This window comes from Sus scrofa, chromosome X, assembly GCF_000003025.6.
Source record: "Sus scrofa isolate TJ Tabasco breed Duroc chromosome X, Sscrofa11.1, whole genome shotgun sequence".
Lineage (NCBI taxonomy): Eukaryota > Metazoa > Chordata > Mammalia > Artiodactyla > Suidae > Sus > Sus scrofa.
Genome location: NC_010461.5, coordinates 51,878,758 through 51,903,013, shown reverse-complemented (window position 1 = coordinate 51,903,013; position 24,256 = coordinate 51,878,758). Strand labels below are relative to the sequence as shown.

The window sequence follows — 24,256 nt, the reverse complement described above, 5'->3', positions numbered from 1 at the left end:
CCCAGCCCAGTCGGGCCACACCAGCTACTTGGGGGCTAGGCTGGACCTGAGCGTTCCAGTGGGAGCTCCCACCCGAACCAGAGTCCGCCTGCCCCTCTCCCACCCCCTTCACAGCCCCTGACCCTCCGCATCCGGGCCATCCCGCCCCACCTCCAAGTAGGGCCAGGCCCTAGGCCGCACCCTGGAAAGAGGCTTACAGCCCTGACTGCAACTTTCCAGTAATGGGGAGCTCACTACCTAGCAAAACTCTTGGTTTCCTCTCAAGATGGTTCTGACTCTCAGAAAGTTTTTCCCACGTGTGTCTGAATTCCTCTTTTCTGTGGCTCCAGCTCTGCTCCCTGAGGCCACACAAATCCCCTTCTGTTCCCAGCAAGTCCTCAAAGGTCTTAGATCCTATATGCCCTGAAACTTCTCTTGGCTAAACTGCCTCAGCTTCTCCAACACTTCATTGATTCTCTTCTGTGGGACTCTATATTGTTTTTCCCATCATATATCATCTCCATTCTTGCTCAATCCTCATTTTTTAAATCAGAATCTGGCTGCTTTTCCCCATATCTGTCCTCTATTCACTTTCCTTCCTTCAAATCCTAGTCTCCACCTTCTTCAAATCAATGCCCTGATCCTTTAGTTCCCCCCCCAACACATTCACCTGATACCTGATTCACTTTCTGATAATTCCCCCAGATTAGATGCACCCACCAGTCCACTCCTTTGAGATATGTCTACCAGCACACTTTCTGCTTCTTGTCAAGGTCACAGAATACCAGGATAGAGATGTTCTAGACTGTAACAGTTATCTAGTTAAGTCTGAGTTTTAGTTTGAAATTGACCAGCCATAGTCCTTTTTACCCCTATCCACTGGAAATTGTGCGGAGGCATGGTCTGTATTCTTTTTGAGATAGGGCAACATATACTTCAGAGACAATGAGCCACCTCAGGGCAGTGAAAAGGATATTTGAAAAGGGTGGTCTCGACACTTGGATTTCAGCATAGCTTTGTCATTAACTCACTCTCTGACCACTGTGTAGCCTTTGGGTAAGTCCCTTCCCCCCTCTGGGCTTGAGTTTCCCCTTCTGTAAAAATAAAGGGCTGGGCTCCTGGGCTTCCAAGGTCCTTTCCCACTCTGTCATTATAAAAGGATAAGAAAGGAACTCCCTAGAGGGAGTTCCTGTTGTGGCACAGCAGAAACAAATCTGACTAGTATCCATGAGGATGTGGGTTTGATCCCTGGCCTCGCTCAACGGGTTGGGGATCCGGCATTACTGTGAGCTGTGGTGTAGGTCAAAGATGTGGCTCAGATCCCATGTTCCTGTGGCTGTGGCATAGGCCACCAGCTGTAGCTCCAATTTGACCCCTAGCCTGGGAACTTCCATATACCTTGGATGTGGCCCTAAAAAGGAAAAAAAAAAAAGAAAGGAAGTAGACTCCCTAGGATAATAGATGAGTCTAGTAGGGTTGCATAGGGACCAGCCTTGCATTTGCTCTCAGGAATCAGCATTCCTATTCTCTGCTCCTCTGCTTTCACAGTTGAATAGTATCCATGTGTCACTGTACCTCAGTTTCTCTCACTACTGCCAAGATTCATTGATGTTTGCTAGGGTAAGCAAAGTTCTCTCTTCCCAAATGGTTTTCTTGAATTGAGTAATTGACCCAAGGAAGAGCAGAACTCCTCAGAAAGCCTCAGCAGTATGAGTATCAATGACACCCAATCACATCCCTTGACATTGCTGTGGTCCTTTCCTCCCAAAAGTTCAAGGAAATCACTGATTCCCTCATCTATATTCTAGAGCCCACAGGGCCTGTAACTAGGCTAAGAGCCTAAAGGGGGAGGGGAAGTTGATTGGAAACTCCAACTTTCATTATCCATCCTGGAAAGTGGAAACTCCCTGTGTGTCATCCCCCATATCCCATGCCTGCCACCCCTCCCCAAGATACACATAAAAGAGCTGGTTAGGGAGTATCAAGCATCCAAACAGAGTATTAAAAGGAAGAAGAGACATAGCAGTCTAAACTGCAGAAGGAAGGTCAAAAGGTACAGAGGCTAAGGAAATTGATGGAAAGAGGGACTGAGAGAGAAGAAGGTAGTTGTTCCCCTAGGGAAGAGAAGGACAGGAAAGCATAGGCTATCAGAGACTCTTTAATCCAGCCCCAATCCATGCAAAGGGAACTGAGGATCCAAAAGAGGAAATAACTTACCCAAGATTGGGCAACTAGTGTGGAGAGAATGGACTCAGGAGTAATAGCAAAGGCAAAAAGCTCACTTAAGCTATTGCCATAATACAAGCAAGAATTTTTGAAGGCTAGAACCAGGCGAGTAGTGTCACCCTCCACTTCACCAGACAGAAACTGGTTGTGGTTATGAAGTTCAAGCAGTTGGACATTGCTTGAAGGTTAGGCTTGAAACTCTGTGGTTAGGAGGGACCCATATTCTGTCTCCAAAGCAGAGCAGAGGCAGCTGAGGTGCTCTCTTATCCTTCAAGATGGCCAGGGAAAACATGCCTTTGTTTCTTTTCGTAAAGTACTTCATGCCTATATGGCCAAAACTTCTTATCTCTCCCCACCCACCCCACACCCTTCCAAGATCCCATGTGAGTTGGGTTAGCTCAATCTTCTTGAGGCCAGAGTAATCCTGACGATTAGGTTTAGATATGAAAAGGTTTATGCCAGTGTTTGTAGAGAGAAGACAAGAGAATAAGGGCTAAACATCCCCACATATGTTGGCTACCCTGGGTGAGGGAAGTAAGAAATATGAAGACACTTGGGTTTTTAGAAAAGCTGGATTCAAAGGCCGAGGAGAAACAAGCAAGTATTTTTCAAACAGTAAACCTAGATAAGAGCCAGTATGAGCAGATGGTGGTATAAGGACATACTAGAGCTAGAATCCAAAGAAGCTGGCTGGGGGGAATCTGAATCAGAAGACAGGAGATGCAAAAGAAGATTTGACCTGAGCTTTAGAGCATGAGATCTAGTTGATAGGCTCAGGGTTCCTAGGGGACTGGAACTGTTCCAAAACTGCAGTAAGTCTGAATGTTAGAGTCATGGAAATGGCAAGCAAGAACTGCATAAGGCTGATTTATGTGAAGGCCTATGCCGGGCTCAAGAGAGAAATGAGATTGGACGTGTAATCACCTCCTACTCAAGATATAAAGAAAAGAAGTAAAAAACTTCTGCATTCTGAGTGGCATTCCTCTTTCAGAGGACACATAGTGCAAAAGAAGCAATATCAGAGAGGAAATGGATAGAGAGCAGTCCTGAATCCCAAGAATACTTTGAATAAAAAAGCACTCCTTCCCAATCCATTGGATGGTAGCAGTTTGAAGTGTGCCATCACTCAGAACTTTCTGGGGGCTGCTTTTCATTTTCATCACAGTTAAAAAGACCTTCTTTACATCTAAATAGATCTCTTCTGCTTCACTCTGCACAATTGCTCTTGGCTGAATTAACTAAGCCTCTGAGTTGCTCTACTCCCTCATTCATAGAAGAAAAATGTGGCAGAGAGATGAGGACAAATATCAGCTTAAAACTATACAATTTGAGTCCTTCTCTCTTCCTTCCTCTGCTTCAGTAGCCCAAGCACTAGGTTAGCTGTTACTTTTACACAAACAAGAGAATAAGCAGAAGAATATACTACTGTCTCCTCAAAGGGAAGAGGTCATCTTGGTAAAATATGGCTAAGAGTACAAACTGCAATAGTAGAGAAATCTTGATTTTAACCATCTTCAATTTTCTACCCACTTCTTGGAAACAAAAGCTAGGGTTTAGGTTAAAGAGGACAAGGTAATATTAGTGAGGCATTTATCAGGTGCTGAGCAGTGGGAAGCCCATTGCAGTATCTAACAAGAAACTTTAGGCGTGGAAATGAGGAAACTGAGGCTCTAAGGAGTTTTCCAAAAGTCACATAATTTGTTGATGATGGGACAGGGATTTGAGCCCAGGTCCTGTGAGTCCAATATCCGCTTTCTTTCCACCAGCCTGACCTGTGACCTTCTCAGTCCTGAGCTATGACCAGACAAACCTGAGGAAGTAGGTAGATTTTAAGATTCTTGTCACCCCTGAACCTCAGTGGTCAGATTAGACAGCTCAAGAGTGGGTAGGTAATAATAAACAGTGGTAATATGGCATCTTGCCTGGGAATATTTATTATTAATCATACTAATGGACCATAGTAAGAGGGAAGAAAGTTCCTCTCTGGCTTTTCCTCTTACTAACAAGGCTGGAAGGTTTTTGAGAACTTCCCTCAGCCAGCCTATATCAATTTAATTTGAGCCAGTACCCACTTGGAATATGAAATTAGCCCTGCCGAGAGGGCCCCCTAGTCTCCCAGTGGGGTCAGTAGCTCCCAGCCCTGCCCCCAGCAGCCAGTGACCAGCAACCACACCTGTGTAGCCAGGCTACATCTGGGGCCCACTGAGCACGTGACCCTTCTGTGAACAATCTGGTTCAAACTCAATACATCTAGAAGGAAACTGTCCATCTGTCCACCCTACCCATGCCTCTAGCAGTGATCAGGTGCCTGGTAGGTGCCTGGTTCTCTGTGAGACTCTGCAAGGGGTACTCACACTCTTCCGCCCCAGGAACTCTCCTTCCCAACGGCTCTGTATCTTTTGGTGGTTTTGCTGTTAGTGCCGTCCTTTGTGTGCACGATGTCATCATCTTTAACTCTCTTCTCCTTGCCCCTTACCATCTGGTCACCAAGCCCTACTCTCTGTCTGACTGTCTTTCACAGCTTTTCTCACTCCCATCTCCGCTGCCAGTGCCCTGGGTCAGCCCTCAGCCAAGTCTCCCTGGTCTCCCTGTCTCCAGGCTGCCCTACTCAGGCTATCTTCCACATGAACACCATGGTAATCTTCAGAAATGCAAGCCTTCACCTGTGCTCAGAGATGTCAGGTGACCCCCTCCACCAACACCCACACTTAACCTTCACAGGCTTCTCTTGCTCTCCCACAGCTCCTCAGCACAACCCTTTCCCTTGAACCAGGCTACTTTCACCTCATGCACACAGCCCGGTGTGCTTGCTCTTGTCTCTGCACGGGTGTGCTTGCTCTTGTCTCTGCACGAAGCCCTCCCTTGTTCTCCTGCCTTCCTTGTGCTCTATGCCTCTCCTCAGCCCCTGTAGTGTCCAGATCTGTAGTGCTCATCTGACCTCCCTCCCACATCCTGCTGTGTCTTGTCAGCTGGTGCTTTTTTTTTTTCTTTTCCTCCATTCCTGGCTGGGCTACAGATGCTCCCAAAAAGGGATCACACTTTGTGTTCCATGCAGAAGGAGCACGGCACACATCCAGGCATAGCTTTGGAGCTTAGGATAGATTGCTCAGCTAAAGAGAAGGATCTGCCGTTCTCATGTTCAGCCCTGCAGGTCTATCTACTTTTATTGTATTCAGATTCTCTAAAGGCCCAAGTTCCCCCTTACACTGCCTCAGGTTCTCCTGCTAGTAGACAAGACCAATGGAACAGAGCCTCCTAGTCCCATCACATTACTCCTCCTCTCCCTATTCACAGTCGTGTGTTTGTATGTGTGTGTGGGTGCATGCATACCAGATCTGCTACCAGTCTATCTTAGAGAAACATTTTATTGTGCACAAAGAGGCATTTAGAGGACATTTATGAAATACTGTAATAATTAAGAAAACAACCTGAATGTCCATCACTAGAGGAATGATTATATACATTGTATATACATACACGAGAATGTTATTCAGCCTTTAAAAGGATAAACTACAATGAAAAGAGGTTTTTTAACCTACTATGAAATCACAGAACAATATGAATAGTATGATACCATTTAAGAACTAAAATAGCTATTTATAGGCATGTTTGTAATTCCCCAGAAAAGGGGAAAGGTGCACAGCAAATTGATACCAATTGTTACTTCTGGAAGAGGGACTAGAATTAGAGTAAAGGGAGAATTTTTACTTTTTAATGTATATGTTTCTATATTATTTGATTTTTTTCAATGAGCCTTAAATACTTTTGTCATTATGTAAAATCCTAACTTAAAAAGCATGAAAGATGAGTAGGAGGAGGAAAAAGAGGAGGAAAAGAAAATTCTGGGATAGAATGTAGACAGGTTGGACAACAGAGGATCCAAAAAGTTTATGACAAGCCCAAATAATAGTAAAGCTTAAAAATTGTGCTGGGGTCTAAATAGTCAGCCTCATGAGAAAAAGATGGGAAAGATGTGACTTTTAGCAGGAGTGTGATTAAAAATACCTCTGAAGTTTTCCTTGTTAATACACTGCATAAATGTTAGCAGTGAGCTGTGGTTGCCAGGAGAATTAATTCAAAACCAGAAGGTTAATGTCTAGGAGGAAAGGGACAGTCTTGCCTTTTGTTTTTCTAGTCAGACCCCATTTTTTTTATCTTATTGGAGTATAGTTGATTAAATATGTTGAATTAGCTTCAGGTGTGCAGCAAAGTTAGTTATACATATACATATATCCATTCCTGATCCCATTTGTGGAACTGTATCCTGCTGTGCCCCCCACCCTTTAAGGGGGACACACATACACTGGGGTATGCATATCCATAGGTGTGTGAGCTAGCTGGGGAGAGAGCTTGGACCCAGGATGAGGAATAGTTGGAAGATCTGAGGTGTTTGACTTTGAGAAGTTTCAGTGGGATGGTGTGTATGTCTTTGGATTGCTAAATGGTAACTTTACAAAATAGGGAAAGGATGGGCTCTATGTGGCCCCAAAGAGCAGAGCTGGGAGAAAGCTACAGTGGGATGCAAGGAGAAAGGTTCTTATGGTCATATATGTCTAAAACTGGAGAGGGTCACTCAATGAATACTGAAGCCATAACTGGAGATATGTGAGAAAAGGATGGATGACCCCACACTCTGAGAGGGTGAAGAGGGATTCCTATACTCTAAGAGTCTATGAAACCAGTGATGTTAAAAACCCTCAAGTCAAGGGAGTTCCCACTGTGGCACAGTGGGTTAAGAATTCAACTGCAGGGAGTTCCTGTTATGGCTTAGCATAGCAAACCCTTGTATCCATGAGGATGTGGGTTCAATTACTGACGTTTCATAGTGGTTAAGGATTTGGTGTTGCCATGAGCTGCAGTGTAGGTTGCAGACATGGCTCAGATCTTGTGTTGCTGTGGCTGTGAGGTAGGCCAGTGGGTATGGCTCTAATTTGCCCCCTAGTCTTCCATATACCACAGGTGCAGCCCTAAAAAGAAAAAGAAAAAGAAAAAACGAATTTGACTGCTGTGGCTTGGTGGCTGTGGAGACACAGGTTTAATACTTGGCCTGGCACATTGGTTTAATGATCTGGTGTTGCTGTAGCTGTGGCTGGGATTCAACCCCTGGCCTAGGAATTTCCACATGCCATGGGTGCAGCCATTAAAAAAAACAAAGAAGAGTTAACTGCTATATTTCTAAAACTCTTTCAATAAATAGCAGAGGAAGGACCACTCCCAAGCTCATTCTATGAGGCTGCCAAAACCTGGATACTAAAACCAGACAAAGACACCACCAAAAAAGAAAATTATAGGTGAATATCACTGATGAACATAGATGCAAAAATCCTCAACAAAATATTAGCAAACTGAAATAAAATATATATACTGAAAGGATCATACACAATGATCAAGTGGAATTTATCCCAGGGATGCAAAGATTCTTCAATTTCTGCAAATCAATCAGTATAATATACCACATCAACAAATTAAAAAAGAAAAACAATGTGATCATCTCAATAGATGCAGAAAAAACTTTTGGAAAAACATTTCTGATAAAAACTCTCCAGAACCTAGGCTCAAGACGAACCTACCTCAACATAATAAAAGCCATATATGACAAACCCACAGCTAACAACATTCTTAACAACATTCAGTGAAAAACTGAAAACATTCCCACTAAGATCAAGAACAAGACAAGGATATACACTTTCACCACTAATAGTCAAGATAATTTTGGAAGTCTTGGCCATGGCAATCAGAGAAGAAAAAGAAATAAAATAAATCCAAATTGGAAAAAGAAATAAAACCATCACATTTTGCAGATAACATGATACTATACTTGGAAAATGCTAAAGACACTACCAGAAAACTGTTAGAGCTCAGCAATGAATTTGGCAAAGTGGCAGGATACAAAATTAATACACAGAAATCTATTGCATTTCTATGTACTATCAACGAAAGATCAGAAAGAAAAATCAGAGAAACCATCCCATTCACTGTCACATCAATAAGAATAAAATACCTAGGAATCAACCTACCTAAAGAGACAAAAAACCTATGTTCTGAAAACCATAAGACACACATGACAGAAATCAAAGGCAGCACAGATGGAAGACATACCATGCTCTTGGTTGGAAGAATAAATATTGTCAATATGACTACACAAGGAAATCTACAGATTCAATGCAATCCCTATCAAATTACCAAGGACATTCTTAACAGAACTAGAAGAGAACATTTTAAGATTTGTATGTAAACATAAAAGACCCCAAATAGCCAAAGCAATATAGAAAAAAAAAAAAACCAGAAATGGAGGAATTAAGCTCCCTGACTTCAGACAATGTAAAAAGCTACAGTTATCAAAATAATATCATACTGACATAAAAACAGAAATATAGATCAATGGAATAGGATAGAAAACCCAGAAATAAACCCAAGCAACTATGGTCAACTAATCTATGACCAAGGAGGCAAGAATATACAGTGAAAGGAAGATAGTCTCTTCAATAAGTGGGCTGGGAAAACTGTACAGCTACACGTAAAAGAATGAAATTAGAACACTCTCTAACACCATACACACAAATAAACTTAAAATGGATTAAAGACCTAAATATAAGGCCAAATACTATAAATCTCTTAGAGGAAAACATAGGCAGAACACTCTTTGACCTAAATCACAGCAACAACTTGTTTGATCCATTTCCCAGAATGACAATAAAAACAAAAATAAACAAAGGGGACCTAATTAAACTCAAAAGCATTTGCACAGCAAAGGAAACCATTAAAAAAATGAAACAACGACCCACAGAATGGGAGAAAATCTTTGCAAATGATGCAACAGACAAAGGCCTAACCTCCCAAATATATATACAACTCATACAGCTCAACAACAACAACAACAACAAAAAACAAGCAACCCAATTGAAAAAGGGACAGGAGACCTACATAGACATTTCTCTGAAGACATATAGATGGCCAATAGGCACATGAAAAAATGCTCAACATCATTAATTATTACAAAAATGCAAATCAAAACTACCACGAGATACCACCTCACACCAGTCAGAATGGCCATCTTTAATAAGTCCACAAATAACAAATGCTGGAGGGGGTATGGAGAAAAGGGATCCCTCCTTCACTGTTGGTTGGAATGTCAGCTGGTATAACCACTATAGAGAACAGTATGGAGGTATCTTAGAAGTCTATACATAGAACTACCATATGACCCAGCAACCCCACTCCTGGGCATATATCCCGACAAAACTTTCATTCAAAAAGATACATGCACCCCTATGTTCACTGCAGCACTATTCACAATAGCTAAGACCTGGAAAGAACCTATATGTCCATTGATAGATGAATGGATTAAGAAGATATGGTATATATACACAATAGCTATAAAGAAGAACAAAATAATACCATTTGCTGCAACATGGATGAAACTAGAGACTCTCATACTAAGTGAAATAAGTCATAAAGAGAAAGACAAATACCATAAGGTATCACGTATATCTGGAATCTAATATATAGCACAAATGAAACTTTCCACAGAAAAGAAACTCATGGACTTGGGCAACAGATTTGTGGTTGCCAAGGGGGAGAGGGAGGGAGTGGGATGGACTGGGAGTCTGGGGTTAAATAGATGAAAACTATTGCGTTTGGAGTGGATAAACAATGAGATCCTGCTGTATAGAATGGGGAACTATATCCAGTCACTTGTGATGGAACATGATGGAAGATAGTGTGTGTGTGTGTGTGTGTGTGTGTGTGTGTGTGTGTGTGTGTGTGTGTGAGTGACTGGTTCACTCTGCTATACAGTAGAAATTGGCAGAACACTAGAAACCAACTATAATGGAAAACATTTAAAAAATGAATATCAAAGAAAAAAGATGTAGTACATATATACAATGGAATACTAGTCAGCCATAAAAAAGAACAAAATAATGTCATTTGTGGCAACATGGATGAAACTAGAGATGCTCAAACTAAGTGAAGTAAGTCAGAAAGAGAAAGACAAATACCGTATGATATCACTTATATGTGGAATCTATAATATGGCACAGATGATCCTATCTACAAAATAGATCACAGACCCAGAGAGCAGTGGGGATGCCAGGAGGGAAGGGGAGGGAGGTAGAATGGACAGGGTATTTGGGGTTGGTGGATACAAACTGTAATATGTGGAATGGATAGGCAATGGGCTCCTACTCTATAGCACAGAGGATTTTGTGTGATTGAGTCACTCTGCTGTACAACAGAAATTGAAAAAACATGGTAAATCAATGACACTTTAATAATTTAAAAAAAAAGTCAAGTGAAAAGACTTTTCAATTCATTATCACATTTTCTCCAAAAAAAAATTTGTTAGACAGAGTAGGTATCAATCCTCATTTGATAGATAAGGTAACTGAGGTTCAAAGAAGTTAGGGCATTTGGCCATTATTGCACTACAGGCAAGGACTTGAAATTATGCTATTTATCTTATTATTCATCCATCCATTCATTTTATTCATTCAGAAAACATGAATGTGTATACAAAGCATATAGAGGTATGCATATATGTCGCAAGATAACAGCAAGGTTTTTTTGTATGTGTATATGGGAGAGAAAGAAAATACCACTTGGAATGCAGCATGAGTATAAGGAGCACTGAATTTGAAAGCAGAAGGCTGGGTTTTAATCTCGTTTTTGCCATTTACTAGTTTGATAAATTTAGGAAAATCAGTTGAGTAACCCCAAGCCTCCATTTCCTCATCTGTAAAAACTGAGGAGATAAAATTTGATATCTCCCAGGATTGTTGTCAGGAAGATATATAACTTCAGGCATGAGAGGTGTTTTTGTAAACCATAAGGTGCTTGCATGTGGAAAAAGGATGATCACAGCTATGTGTATTTGGGATGGAAATGTAGGTTCCATGGTTTTCCCAGGCCCAGATGTACCTCTGTTTGGTCATATGTGTGTTGTCTATATGCTCCCATGCTTGCCTATTTATATGTCCATTTGCATATATGTGCGTATATTTCCAAGTTGGTGATATGTAGATAAATCTTCCCCAAACACTTTTTCTGATTCCTTAATCCTTAGTCTCAGACCAGAAATCATTCTGAGATTCTTTTATCTGAGAAATGTAGGTCTCAAATATACCTAACTACATTTTGAGAGCCTTTTCCTTCTTCCCACCCCCCTCCCTCCCTGAGGCACTTTGCTTATTATGTTCACCCCATCCATGTGTGCACATGCAGATGACAGCCCATGTGTAGATATTTCTCATGGGGGGAAATGCAAGGCCATCTATTGGGTTGGATGTGCCTCTCAGAGCCAGCCAGGTCATGTGCTCCTGGACCTCTCCAGTGGCTCCAAAAGATGTGCTGCTGGTGGATATAGTGCCCCAGGGGGAAAGAGGTAGCCATTCTCCCCTTTCCCCCCATATACATACCACTCCCCAATCCCTTCAGCCTCCCCTTCTCTAAGGCTTTGGGATTGGGGGATCAAGAGGTCTGGTTCTACTTTCCTCAGAACAACAAAGCCTCAAATGTGATGTCAAATGTCCCAAAACATCCAGCCAATTATTCTGAGAGTCAGAATGTTTTGGGAGAAGAGAGAGAACCCTTTGTTTAACTTAAGGAAATACTAAATCTTAAAGCTAGCCTAGTCCTTCATCACTGCCTAACTCTGCCTCTCTCATATCTTTGTGAAAGGATGAAAACAGAAATAAGGGGAAAAAAAGAAATAAGAATCCTGTGATATCACATTTTAACAATATCTACATGTCTCCATTTTATATGGGAGGACTTTAAAGCCTAGAAAAGTAAATGAAATTGCTCAGGGAAAAAAACTAGCTCTCCTGACTCCCAGGCCAGTGTTCTCTCTGCTGGATTTCCAAACTCAAGAGCAATAAGGATCAAGAAAGTTATATAAAAGAGAAATCATCTTATAGTTCTGTTGCTTGGGGACATCTCCCAAAAATAGAAACTGAGTGGTTCTTAGGGAGGGGAATAAAAGTACAGAAGCTAGCTTTTGAATCTCTCTGCTGAGAGCAAACCTGGACAAAGTACTTACTGTGGCTCAGGACAGAATTTGAGACCCAGGAAAAATGTGGGCTTCTTTTGTCCAATGGCTGATCTGGAAAGTTGGTAGGCCTTAGTCCTCCTATGACATGAATTCCAGATCTCCAGCCAAAGCTCCTGAAGTCAAGGATTGCGGCTTGCATTCTCTCCTCATCTCCCAGAAACTTGCCCAGCTTCAGACCACCTGATTTATGATGCTTGCCATAGAGATGAGATCATCCTGACTTTCTGAGCAAAGACCTCTCTCTGGATCTACCCACTGTCTGGCTGTGTCCTTGAGTTGCAAGTACATGGGCCCTTATGTTCTCCACATTCTGATTGTCCCCATTTCTAGGGAGCTGAATCAGCACAGAACATCTTAGGGTTCATGGGGTTACCTGATGGTCTAGAGGGGCTTCTCCTGACCCCTAAGCCTCTGACCTCATAGATTACATCGGGAATGGATGTGGAGGTAATGAAACACCTTCATCTCATCACATTTATGCATTTATCATTTGATTTACTTCTGCAAGGTATTCTGCTCCTACTTGAGGTCTCCCACTCTCTAGGCAAGGCTATACTTGGGCTACATCCACTTACCATTCAGTGACATCCCTTTGTCCACTTTGGGGTCTTTGCAGATGCTATTCCTTCTGCTTGATACACTCTTCCTGTAATACTTGTCTTCCAGCCATTTGCATAGCTGGCTCCTTCCTTTTCTTTAGGTGTCAGATTACATATAATTCCTTTCCCTGTCCATTCATTCTAAAATAGAATGCCCTCTGCCCCAAGCCCCCCAAAAACACTCTTTATTCTTAATCTCAGAGAGATGTTTCCTTCTCATCACGTACTATAGTTTGCAATAATATATTTTATGCATGTATTTACTTGTTTAATATCTACCTTTCTACAATAAGCAGAATAATAGAATAATGCCTCCCCAAAGATACCCACATCTAATCACCAGAGCCTGTGATATATTTCATGATAAAGAAGAATCAAGGCTGCAGATAGAATTAAGATTGCTAATCAGTTGACACAGAGATGGGGAGATCACCCTGGATTATCCAGGTGAGTCCAGTGTCATTACAAGGGTCCTTTTAAGTGAAAGAGTGGAAGAAGAAGGCTTGAGAAGGGGTCAGAGTGATACGATGATTCAACTTGCCATTATTGGCTTTGAAGATGGAGGAAGGGGTCACAAGTCAAAGAATTCAGGAAGTCTCAAGAAACTGGAAAAGGCAAAGAAATGGATTCCAGAGGGAATGCAGCCCTGCTCATATACTTTAGACTTCTGACCTCCAGAACTATAAGAGAATAAATTAGTGTTGCTTCAAGCCATTAGGTTTGTACTAATTTGTTATAGTAGCTATAGAAAACTATTACACTCCCCCATTAGACCATAATTTTGATGAAGGCAGGAACTAGGTTCTGCTTACAAAATAGCCCCAGCATGTAGTATAGTGTCTGGCACAGAGTAGGATCTCAATTAATATTGGTTGGTTTAGATAAAGGAATGGAGTCTGGGCATGCCTTATGCCTTATACACCCTCTTTCCATAATTCCCCTCAAAGTGGGGTGGGCTTCCATCCAAGAGGCTGAGCCCAACAGAGACCAGTCAGTATCTTCCCAGCCTGTGCTTGGTAGAAGAGAGAAGCTAGAAGCCTGAGAACAGTTACATCTTTTATTTCTCAGAAAAGGAGGCCTGTAGACTCTATATCAACCACCTGTCTGTCCACGCAGGAATGTACAAATATTCCTTTCACACTTTCATATGCACAGATGCTGATTTTCATCCAAGAACCTTTTCTGAAGCACCTGCTATGTACCATGTGCAATGTTAGGAACTTGATCATATGATATTTGTGGATGGTGGTGATGATAGTCTGTTTTCCCACATGTATATCTTATTATCTCATTTACTCCTTGTTTTGACAAGGTAGAGATTCCCAGCCCTACTATGAAAAGGCTCAGAGAAGGTATGAGCCCTGCCCCAAACCACATCGACAGTGAAGATAAGAGCTAAAACTAGAATTCAACTCACCAAATACTAAACCCAGTAATTAATTTATTTCTTTAAAATTACCACCTACCTCCTTCGTTCCCTTGCACCCAATATTCCGTATGCTGGACCTTCCCTTAGACCACATCCTGAGCATTCCACTGTCTCCCCACTGAAGTGAAACACCCTGCCTTTTAGCAACCACATTTTCTTAATTTTCCTTCTAATGAAAGAAAGCAGTAAGTTAAGTAGGAAGGTTATAGGAATTGTCATCCTGGCCTAAGTATGAGGGCTCACTTAGTTATTTATGAACAGTGTGATCTTTGCACTCTCTCCCTATCACAGCCAGGCCCTACCTTTCATTTACAGACTCATTTCTCCCTTTAAATGCTGGATTTCTCTTGCCAGGCTGGTGTCTTCTTTGCCCATGTCCCCCTCAACCCTCACCACACACACACACACACACACACACACACACACACACATATACCAACAATAACTATAGTCAATCCTGAGTGTTTATTATGTATCAGATACCTTGCTAAGTACTAGATATGCATTATTACTTCATTTAATCCTCACAACAACCTCATCATAGGTATTACTATCTTTGTATTATAGATGGGGAAGCTGAAGCTGAGAGAGATTAAGTAACTTGTACAAGGTCATTGGCACTTGAAGATGACAGGATATGAGCCCAAATGCTCTGACACAATGACCCATACTTTTAATTACTGCACTCACTCAGTTATTATATTTCTCTCCCTCTCTCTCTCTCTCTCTCTCTCTCTCTCTCTCTCACACACACACACACACACACACACACACACACACAGACATCCTGCACATTCATGCCTTAGATACTTTCTTCTATCTACTCCTTCCCTCCTGAAAAGTGGGGATGGGGGCAGTAAAGTATGGAAAGTGGTACATCAGACAGAAGGAGCAGGATTCATAAAGTCAAAAAAGCAAGAGAGATCACAGAAAAGTAAAGACCTACAAGCAGATTTATGAGGCTGGAGCCCTAGGTCATGTAGCAAAGAGGCCGCATCTCACAGATGCCTATAACTCAACATTTCCAAAAGTTTTTTCTGGTCTTCCTTCTCAGATCTATCCTCCAGAAACCTAAGAGTCACTCTTAACATCTCCTTCTTCTTCATCTGCACCATGTCAGTCCCTTGCCAAGTCCTATCAATGGGCCTCATAAATAGCTCTTATAACTTCCCTATTCTCCCCATCTCCACTGTTACTATTCCAGTACCAGCTGAGTGTAAAGGACAACTACAGTAGGTTCTTAACTGACCTTGCCACATCCTCTCTGGCTCTCCTCCAATCTATTCTCCACCAAGCAGCTCGAGGAATCTTTTCAATACGCAGATCTGATACAATCACTCATCAGTTTAAAAGGCTTCAGTGGCTTCTTCCCTTAGCATTTATGATGAAGAACAGAATCTTTGACATGGCCTTTAAAAGCCCTTTCTGGTCTGGCTCCTACCTATCTCTCTAGCCTTTTAACAAACTATCTCTGTTATTATTTGTATCCCAGTTACAATGGCATTCTTTTTGTTTCTAAAATATATCATGCTTCCTCCGGTCCATCCCTACTAAACTCTTTGCATACTATTTTACTGCAAGGAGTACATACTCCCACTCCCCCACAATTTAACCTAGTTAATACCAACCCATTCTTTCTTTTAGGTCAGAGACCACTTCTTATAGAACTTTCTAAAACTTAGGTCCCCTGCCACATGTCCTCAGAGAACTAGCCACCTTTATTCCTGAGAATTTAACCACAGTTGGTAAGTATACATTTATTTGAGTCTTGAGTTGATTAATGTCTGTCTCCCCAAGCAGACTATAAGTTCCAAGAGGGCAGGAACAGTGCATATTTTTGATCACTGTTGAATGTCAGTGCTTAGCAGAGTATTTAACACACAGTATAGTTGGTACTCAATAAGTACAAATAAATGAAAGGTGTTAAGTTCCCAAAGAGGCTGGCCTTCATACTAAAGGGTCTTTAATGTTATCCTCAGGAAAATGAGGGACTGCTGATGGTTTTATGTATTTTTTAAAATTTTTTATTATAGTTGATTTATAATGTTCTGTCAATTTGTGCTGTACAGAATATATATATTCTTTTTCTCACATTATCCTCCATCATGTTCCATCACAAGTGATTGGATATAGTTCCCTGTGGTTTACAGCAGAATCTCATTGCTTATCAACTCCAAATGCAATAGTTTGCATCTACTAACTCCTAAGACCTCCCACTCCCTCCCCACTGACAAAACACAATTCTGTCCTCCGTGTCCATGGTCTGTTTCTGTTTTGAGATAGATCATTTGTGCCATATTTCAGACTCCACGTATAAGTGATATCATACGGTGTCTTTCTCTTTCTGACTTACCTCACTCTAGTGAGAGTCTCTAGTTCCATCCACGTTGCTGCAAATGGATGCCAATGGTTTTAAAGGAGGAGAATGACTTGATCAGTATTGGCTTTTAGAAAGAATAACATTGGAGTTCCCACTGTGGCCCAGCAGAAATGAATCCAACTAGTAGCCATAAGGATGCAGACTCGGCTCAGATCCTGTGTTGCGGTGGCTGTGGGGCAGGCCAGCAGCTGTAGCTGGCATTCGACCCCTAGCCTGGGAACCTCTATATGCTGCAGGTGCAGCCTTAAAAAGAAAAAAAAAGGAATAATTTTGCAGTCCAGAGGAAGATAGATTGAAAGGGATGAGATTGCGCATGAGATATAGAACTCAGTCTGCAAGCCATTGTAATAGTTCAGGTGAAAATAATAATCTGTATTATTCTATCTCCTGTGGGCCAACCATCTCTCAACACATCCAGTTCTCGAATCATTCCACAAATGATCTGCAGTAACTCAACACAGAAATGCACTAAAATTATAAAAAAATAAATAAATACAGTTTTAAAGTTGGGATGACAGATATAGAATCAGAAAGTCAAAACTGAGGACCCCTGTTGATGATGGTGGGAGAGAAGGATAAATAGTAAGAATAGAGGACAGAAGTTGAAGCCACTGGGGCTCACACAATTGAGCTGTGAATTTGGTTCTGAGCATCTAATTGTACATATGAAAAGGGAGAGATGATCAGTCATATAGCTCTCTTTGCAGAAAAAGAAAAGGCATATTCATTTTTCAGTACTGGACTAGAATGGCAGTATTAGGAATAGAGAGAAGAGGATAAATTATACAGAGCTTAAAGAGGTAGATTTGCTAGGACTCAGTGATTAGAAGCCCTTGAAGAGGACCAGTTTGTGGGGCAACAAGATGAAGTGTTTGGACATGGTGAGTTTGAGATACCCGTGAACCATCCAGGTAGAAAGGCCCAGGAGGCAGTTGATTTGCCTCATCTAAACAAATGTTCCCTCTCCCATTCCGTCTTTCCTCATCCCATCGTGAATTTCTTCTCTGTTGGAACCACACTTAATCATCCCCAGGTAGGTTCAAAGCTCTGTCCCTTCAAGCCTATTGTTCCTTCAGTTTTATTATCTTTCTCCCCCTAACCAACCTCTATCAACCTTCACATCCCAAGCCAAATGTCATTTTCCCTAGGAAGCTGCCCCCTCCGAAACTCCCTTCTCTATATTCCCACTATGCTTCAGACATCCAACTCCCCCATTATCCTATAATTACTTTCGTCTGCCTTCCTCAATAGACTGTTATTGAATGAACATGCTGCAGGAAAACATGGGAGGGAAAGAAAGGGAACCCTGCGCTATGCGGACCTGAGAGTTGAAGGTATGAAGCCCAGAAGACATATAGGGAACATTTCCCCAATGTAGATGGGAATAAAATCCAGAGCAGATGTCTTGGGGGACACATTGCCGGGGGCAGTACCTGCCAGGGGTAGAGGTGTATGGGGTCCCTGGGCCCCTAGCCCCAGAGAGAAACCTGGGAAAACACTCTTTGAGGACAGCCTGAAGGGCCCAGAATCTACCTGGTTCAGCTGAGACAGGGAAGGGTGAAGCTGAACCTTCATGCAGGAGCTGGGCCTCTTCCCAGCCCAGTACCATGGATGAGTCAGGGCTAAGTGTCACTCTATTACTCCCCAGCTTGGGCCAGGAAAGAGTCTAAAACAAGAGATTGAGGATTAACTTTCACGTTGTTTTTGTTAATTCCTCTCTATTTGCCCCCGAGTTAAAAATGGTTAAAGAGAGTTAAATATCTGATCCAAGCTTAAAACCCTTCAGTGGTATTATGACATCTGCAGGCTAAAGTTCAAAGTCCTTAGCAGGGTATATATGACCAGCTTCATCTGCTCAGCTATCAATAACCCTGCTTTCCAATCATGCCAACCAGTGGACTAGACTGAGGAACCATGTTTTTTGACTCCTCCAGGCCATTGGGTATGTTGTTCCCACTGCCTAAAATGTCCTTCCCCTACTGGCTCCCCCCCCTCAACAATCCTGTTCACCTGAAGAACTATTACTTTTCTTCTAGTCTCGGCTCATCTCATCTGAGAGGTCCTTCCAGATCATATCCACTTTTCTAAACTGGATTTTGTTCATCTGCCTTGAGCTCCCACAGTTCCTTGGGCTTCCTTTTCTCTTTGTACTCAGAAAGTGTTTATAGGAGAAATTAAATATAGTGCCCTCAAAAAGGACATATGGATTTATGGGATTCAGGGAGGTGGTTAGGCAATGTTATGTAACTCGGGAATAAAAGTGCTGGGCATTAAGATGTGCTGAGTTTGAGTCCCAGATCTAGGCTTAATGAGCTATATGATCTTGGATTGGTTATTTTACCTCCTAGACCTCTGCCTCTCCATCTGTTTAATGGTGGGATTGGACTGAAAGGTGCCAGTGGTCCTTTCCAGCTCTGATGTCCCAGGATTTTTTAAATGTTGGAGGAAGAGGTAAAGAAACACATGGGAGAGAAGAAAAGGATAAATCACCACATTTTTGGACATTATAGATTTAACTGACAAGAATCCTGTGAACTTTACAGCCTGTCAGATACTGCTTATTATTTATAACATTCCATCCAGTAGTGTGTGCAGTGCTTTACAGATCACTGAGCCCTTTCACTAATGTTATTCCATTTTACAGCAGCAGTGAGAGAGGCAGAACAAACATTTAAAATCTAGCCCTGTTTTACAGAAGAGAAAACTGAGGGAGAAAAATAAGTGGTTGTCTCAATCTCTGCTGAAATAAATGACTCAAAGTTTAAAACCTGGCAGTCACCCTGCATAGGGTGACCAACATTTCCCATTTGCTGGGGATGTGGGACTTTCAGTTTTAAAACCAGAAACATCTCAGGAAAACCAGAAAGTTTGGTCATCTATACAAGTAACTAGGCTTCTTACCTCTAATCACCTTTGAGGCAAGGGGCTGTAGATGGGGAGCAGAGGGGTAGTACCATCCCTTACCCATGGTTCTGCACAACTGAGACAGGAGGATGATCTAGTCTTGTTTGTTCTCCTCCAAACTGGATTATATATGACTAGGCTTCTCCTAACTTAGTGGTTCACAGCCCTGGCTGCACTTTAAAATCACTTGGTAGGATTTACAAAAAATAACTATGCTCGGACCCCACCCTAGACCAATGAAATTAGAATCTTCTGTCTTGAGTGAAGTCTGCACATCAGTATTTTTAAAAGCTCTCTAGGTGATTCTGATGTGCAGCCAGGCCTAAGAACTACTGAATCTAGCTGTTCTAAGCTTTAACCACACAGTAGATTGGGTCCCTGGATAGAAAAATTCCTCCCCAAAGGCCTCCTTCCCTCTTCTGCCTTGCCTAGCTTCCCAGCATGCCAAACTTCTCTAGACACTCAGAAGAGGCCCTCTGCAGAATGCAGAAGTCCTTCCTCACCCCTCCCCTTTTCCTGGCAGCTTAAGGTAATCCCCTTCTCGGAATTATTGGCATTTTTGCAAAGGAACTTTGGAAAGCATTCAAGTTTCAAAGGACTAAGCACTAATGGTGAAAAATCAGACTTTGGGAGGTCTCTTTAAACAGGGACATTCCCTCTAGTGCCCTAGGAATCACACCACCTAGGTAACTGGCTACCTATTTAGCCTAACAATGGAGCCAGTTTAAACTCTCATACCCCAAAAGAGGGAACAGCTATGGGAGTTCCAATTTCCTTGCAGGAAGCCCTGCAGTTCCCACAGGTCAGAAGCTGTGGGAGAAGGGAGGGGCTATTGGGGAGGAGTGGCCAGGAGAAGTAAGGGGAGATCTCTCTGAGGGGCTGGGGGTGGGAAGACAGGCTGACTGTGATCTTTCCTCTAACTCGCTGTAGGTCCCACTAGATTTTATACCCAGGGAATCCTGCCCTTGTTTTTCTCATTAGCCCCTGGCAGGCAGTGCAAGTCCACAACATTTGTCAAGTCTGAGACTAGCAAAAACTAGAAGGGAACTGACTTGGAGGTCATCTAATGGATTCTCTAATCCTCTTCTTACACACCTCCAGTGGTGAGAAGCTCTCTTCCCATCCCTAGCTAGACATCCTGATCAACTGTAAGAGTGCTAGAGCAATTAAAGAGGTTTTTTTTTTTTTTTTTATTTTAAGCCAGAATCATTTCCCCTGGAATTTTTATTTTTTATTTTTATCCTCTCTGGCTCCAGCACCTTCACCTATTTCCCTGAGTTGGGTCCCTTCAAACCTACTTACTTCCCTCTGGACAGACCCCAATTTCTCATTTGTCTGTGACTGTTAACATGCCATGCTCAAAACTGGACCCTGGAGGACTCTGCCCAATGCACAGGTGAACTTCTAGAAATTATATCTCAATTTGTGTGTGTGTGTATGTGTCACACACCAATCATAATCTGCAATTTCTACATTCTAGTTTATAATCTGCTCTTTTCATTCAAAAGTATTTCATAGGCACTTTTGTAAATCAACTAATATAAGTCTATTTCACTGTTTTAAGTGGCTACACAATCTCTCATTGCATGGATGTACCATAATTTTTTTTAAGCATTCTTCTATCAAAGGACACCTAGGTTGTTTTTAATTTTGTACTATCAAACAACATTGTAATGAATAACTTTATACATATAACTCTACACACCAGTCCACATTTATTCCTCAGTGAGTCAAAGGGTAAGCAAATTTTAAATTTTGATACATGTTACCAAACATTATTCAGAGCGATTGTTCTAACTTCCATTTTCATGAGTAGTGCATGCAAGTATTTTTATCTCCACATGCCCACCAACACTGGGTATCAGTCATTTTAATCTTTGCCAATATGCTAGACAAAAAAAAAATCCCTTCATCTTTATTTTTATTTATATAATTACTAGTGAGATTGAGTATCCTTTCATGTTAAGTTAGTCATCTGTATTTCTTCTTTTATAAATTGATTCATATCCTTTATTGGATTTTTCCTGAGGTGTTCTCTTTGTATTATTGATTTAGAAAACATATTTTAAGTATATCACCCCCTTATATGTCAAATATCTTGCAAATATATTACCAGTTTTTCCTTTGTCTTTTGATTTTAATTTTTCACAACTGAATTTTTTAAAACTTATCTGTTGTCAACCTTATCAGTGTTTGTTTTGTTATTTCTCTCTTGCTCTGCCAAGGTTATAAAAATATTAATCCATATTTACTTCTAATACATTTAAGCCCTCATTCTGTCTACTATACCTTTCTTCTGACCTCCTCTATCTTCCATCAGAACTCAGCATCTGGCACCCACTTTCCTCTGCTTTCTGCTAGGAGATTGCTAGATTAAAGCTCATAAATTGAGAAATGCTAATAGCTGCCTATATGTTCTCAGGCTCCCAGGTATGCTGTCCTGGCACGTGGATAGGGGATTCTGGAAGCAAGTGCTACCCCACAGGAGTACCTTTCTAATGGAGTAATTTTGAGAGCTAAGATAGGTAGGTGAAGGAAATGTAGAGAGAGTAGGCTCAGGGAAGTAAGTAGTGGAAACAATGGAATAGTATCAGGTTTAAATTTAGACAAATCTGCATTTGGGATCTCGGTACTAGCTGTGTGTTGTGTTCAAATTGTATTTTCTCTCTGAGACCCAGTTTCCTTATCCATAAAATTAGATGATTTCCATGTGTTCTTTATGTTTATCACCTCTTTACTACCTGTGTCCTCCCCCTCTGTTCTTGTTCACTGCTATACTGCCAGTATCAAGTACAACACCTGACAACAGTAGGTGCTCAGTAAGCTGTTTGAATTACTACATGCAGGCATGTGTTTTTTTGAGGGGGAGGGAGTGTTGAAGGAGGGGAAAGAGAGAATGGTCGGCTAGGGGAATATGGAGAGTGGTAGGGAGTTTCTAACATTTCAAAGGTAAACATTGCAAGAAAGAAAATAATTTAGAAAGGTAAATGGGAGCTAATAAACAAACTTAGGTTTGTATATTCAACAAAGGGATTTGGGATTTTATCCAGTAGATACTAGGGAGGTAGTGAATGTTTTAAGCAGGTGTGACACACTCCTTCACCCCCATCCCAAACCCCAAATATGATAGATTTCTCTGGCCAGTGTAGAAGCTAGATTGCCCAGAGTCTAGAAGCAGAATAACCGAGCTATTGCAACAATTGCAACAATCCATGACAGAGATAGAAGGGAAGGAGATGGATCCAAGAGATTCTTTTTTTATCCCTTCCTTTTTGAGAAATATTAATAGTGCCCTCTCCAGTCTTCCCCCTATTTACATATTGAGGGATCAAGACCAGCTGACCTCTAGGGTCCCTTCCAGATGAGATACTTTAGCATCTTGGGATTTGAGGTGCTTTACTTATCTCCATCGTGCTCTCTGGCCTTCTCATCATGTGTGGCTACTTCTCTCTTCCTCCAGATGCCTTACTCTGGAGCAGTGTTACTGTTATTTTCTTAGGGCTGATGGGAGCTCAGGAAAAATAGAAAGCAGGCCTCAGTTCTTCTATTTTCAATGAATCCTCTGACAACTTAGGCTGAATGGAAAGGGTAGGAGTGTTCTGAGATATTTTGAAAGCTTCCAAAAATAGCCTCAAGGCCTCAGTCAGAGAGCACAGGGCCAGGACACTGACTGAACATTGGAACTCACAGTTTTTGCCAAGTTCCCACCCCAGCCTCCATCCTATTACCGAATAAGCCAGTTTTCCCTCCTTTTTTAAGTTTTCTCCTTGTAGGGCCCCACCCAAGCCTGAAACACTCAAATTTAGCACTAAGTCTCCATCCCTAATTTCTCTGGAGAGAAAGCCCAGGCTATAGTAACTTATCCTCTCTAAAAGTCCCTGTGGGGCTCTGGGATGGGAAAGAAAATAAGACAAAGACAGGGAGAAGTTAAGATAAAGGTTCATATCCACAGAGGTCAAGAAGCAATGGATAAAACACTAGAATATGAGGAAAATAGAGAAGGAAAGACAGAATGACAAGGAGGAAAAAAAAGGATAAGATAAAAAGAAGAAATAGCCTGAGAGACTGGGGTAAAGAAGGAGAAATATTCAGAGAGTGGAAGCCAGAGACAAGAAGGAGCCTCAGTTCCTTGTTATGTCCTAAACTCATGCATCAAGCCAACAACCTGTAGCTAGAGGCCTGAAATGAGCCCTGGAGGTGGTCCCTTACAGAATCCAATTCCTCAGGAGTGGAAGCTGACAGGGCCCCCCAGAGGCCATGACAGATAGAGAGACCAAGGCAAGTGTGGCAGTCAGCCCAAGCAGCCCTCATATTTGTGCAGTGTTGTAGTCAGGCATTCACGCCCACCATGTACTGCAGATAAGACAATAGTCACCCTCAAAATCAGTGCACCAAAAACCTCTAAAATGAGAACACTTTCAAATTTGATATTCAAAAATACTTCAAATTAGTCATCATGAAATATCAGAATTTTTTTCTTTTGAGGGCTGTACTTGTGGCATATGGAAGTTCTCAGGTTAGGGGTCGAATCGGAGCCATAGCCTCTGGACTGCATCACAGCCACAGCAACACTGGATCCAAGCCGTGTCTGCAACCTACACCACAGCTCATGGCAAAGCCGGATCCTTAACCCACTTAGCAATGCCAGGGATCAAACCTGCATCCTCATGGATCCTAGTTGGGTTTGT

The 24,256-nt window shown here is 41.8% G+C and overlaps 1 protein-coding gene across 1 annotated transcript in view; it reads right to left on the bottom strand.

Annotated features, from left to right (window-relative positions):
• Positions 1–24,256, bottom strand: part of MSN (moesin) — a 123,478-nt gene that overhangs the window by 64,661 nt on the left and 34,561 nt on the right. The window lies entirely within an intron of this gene.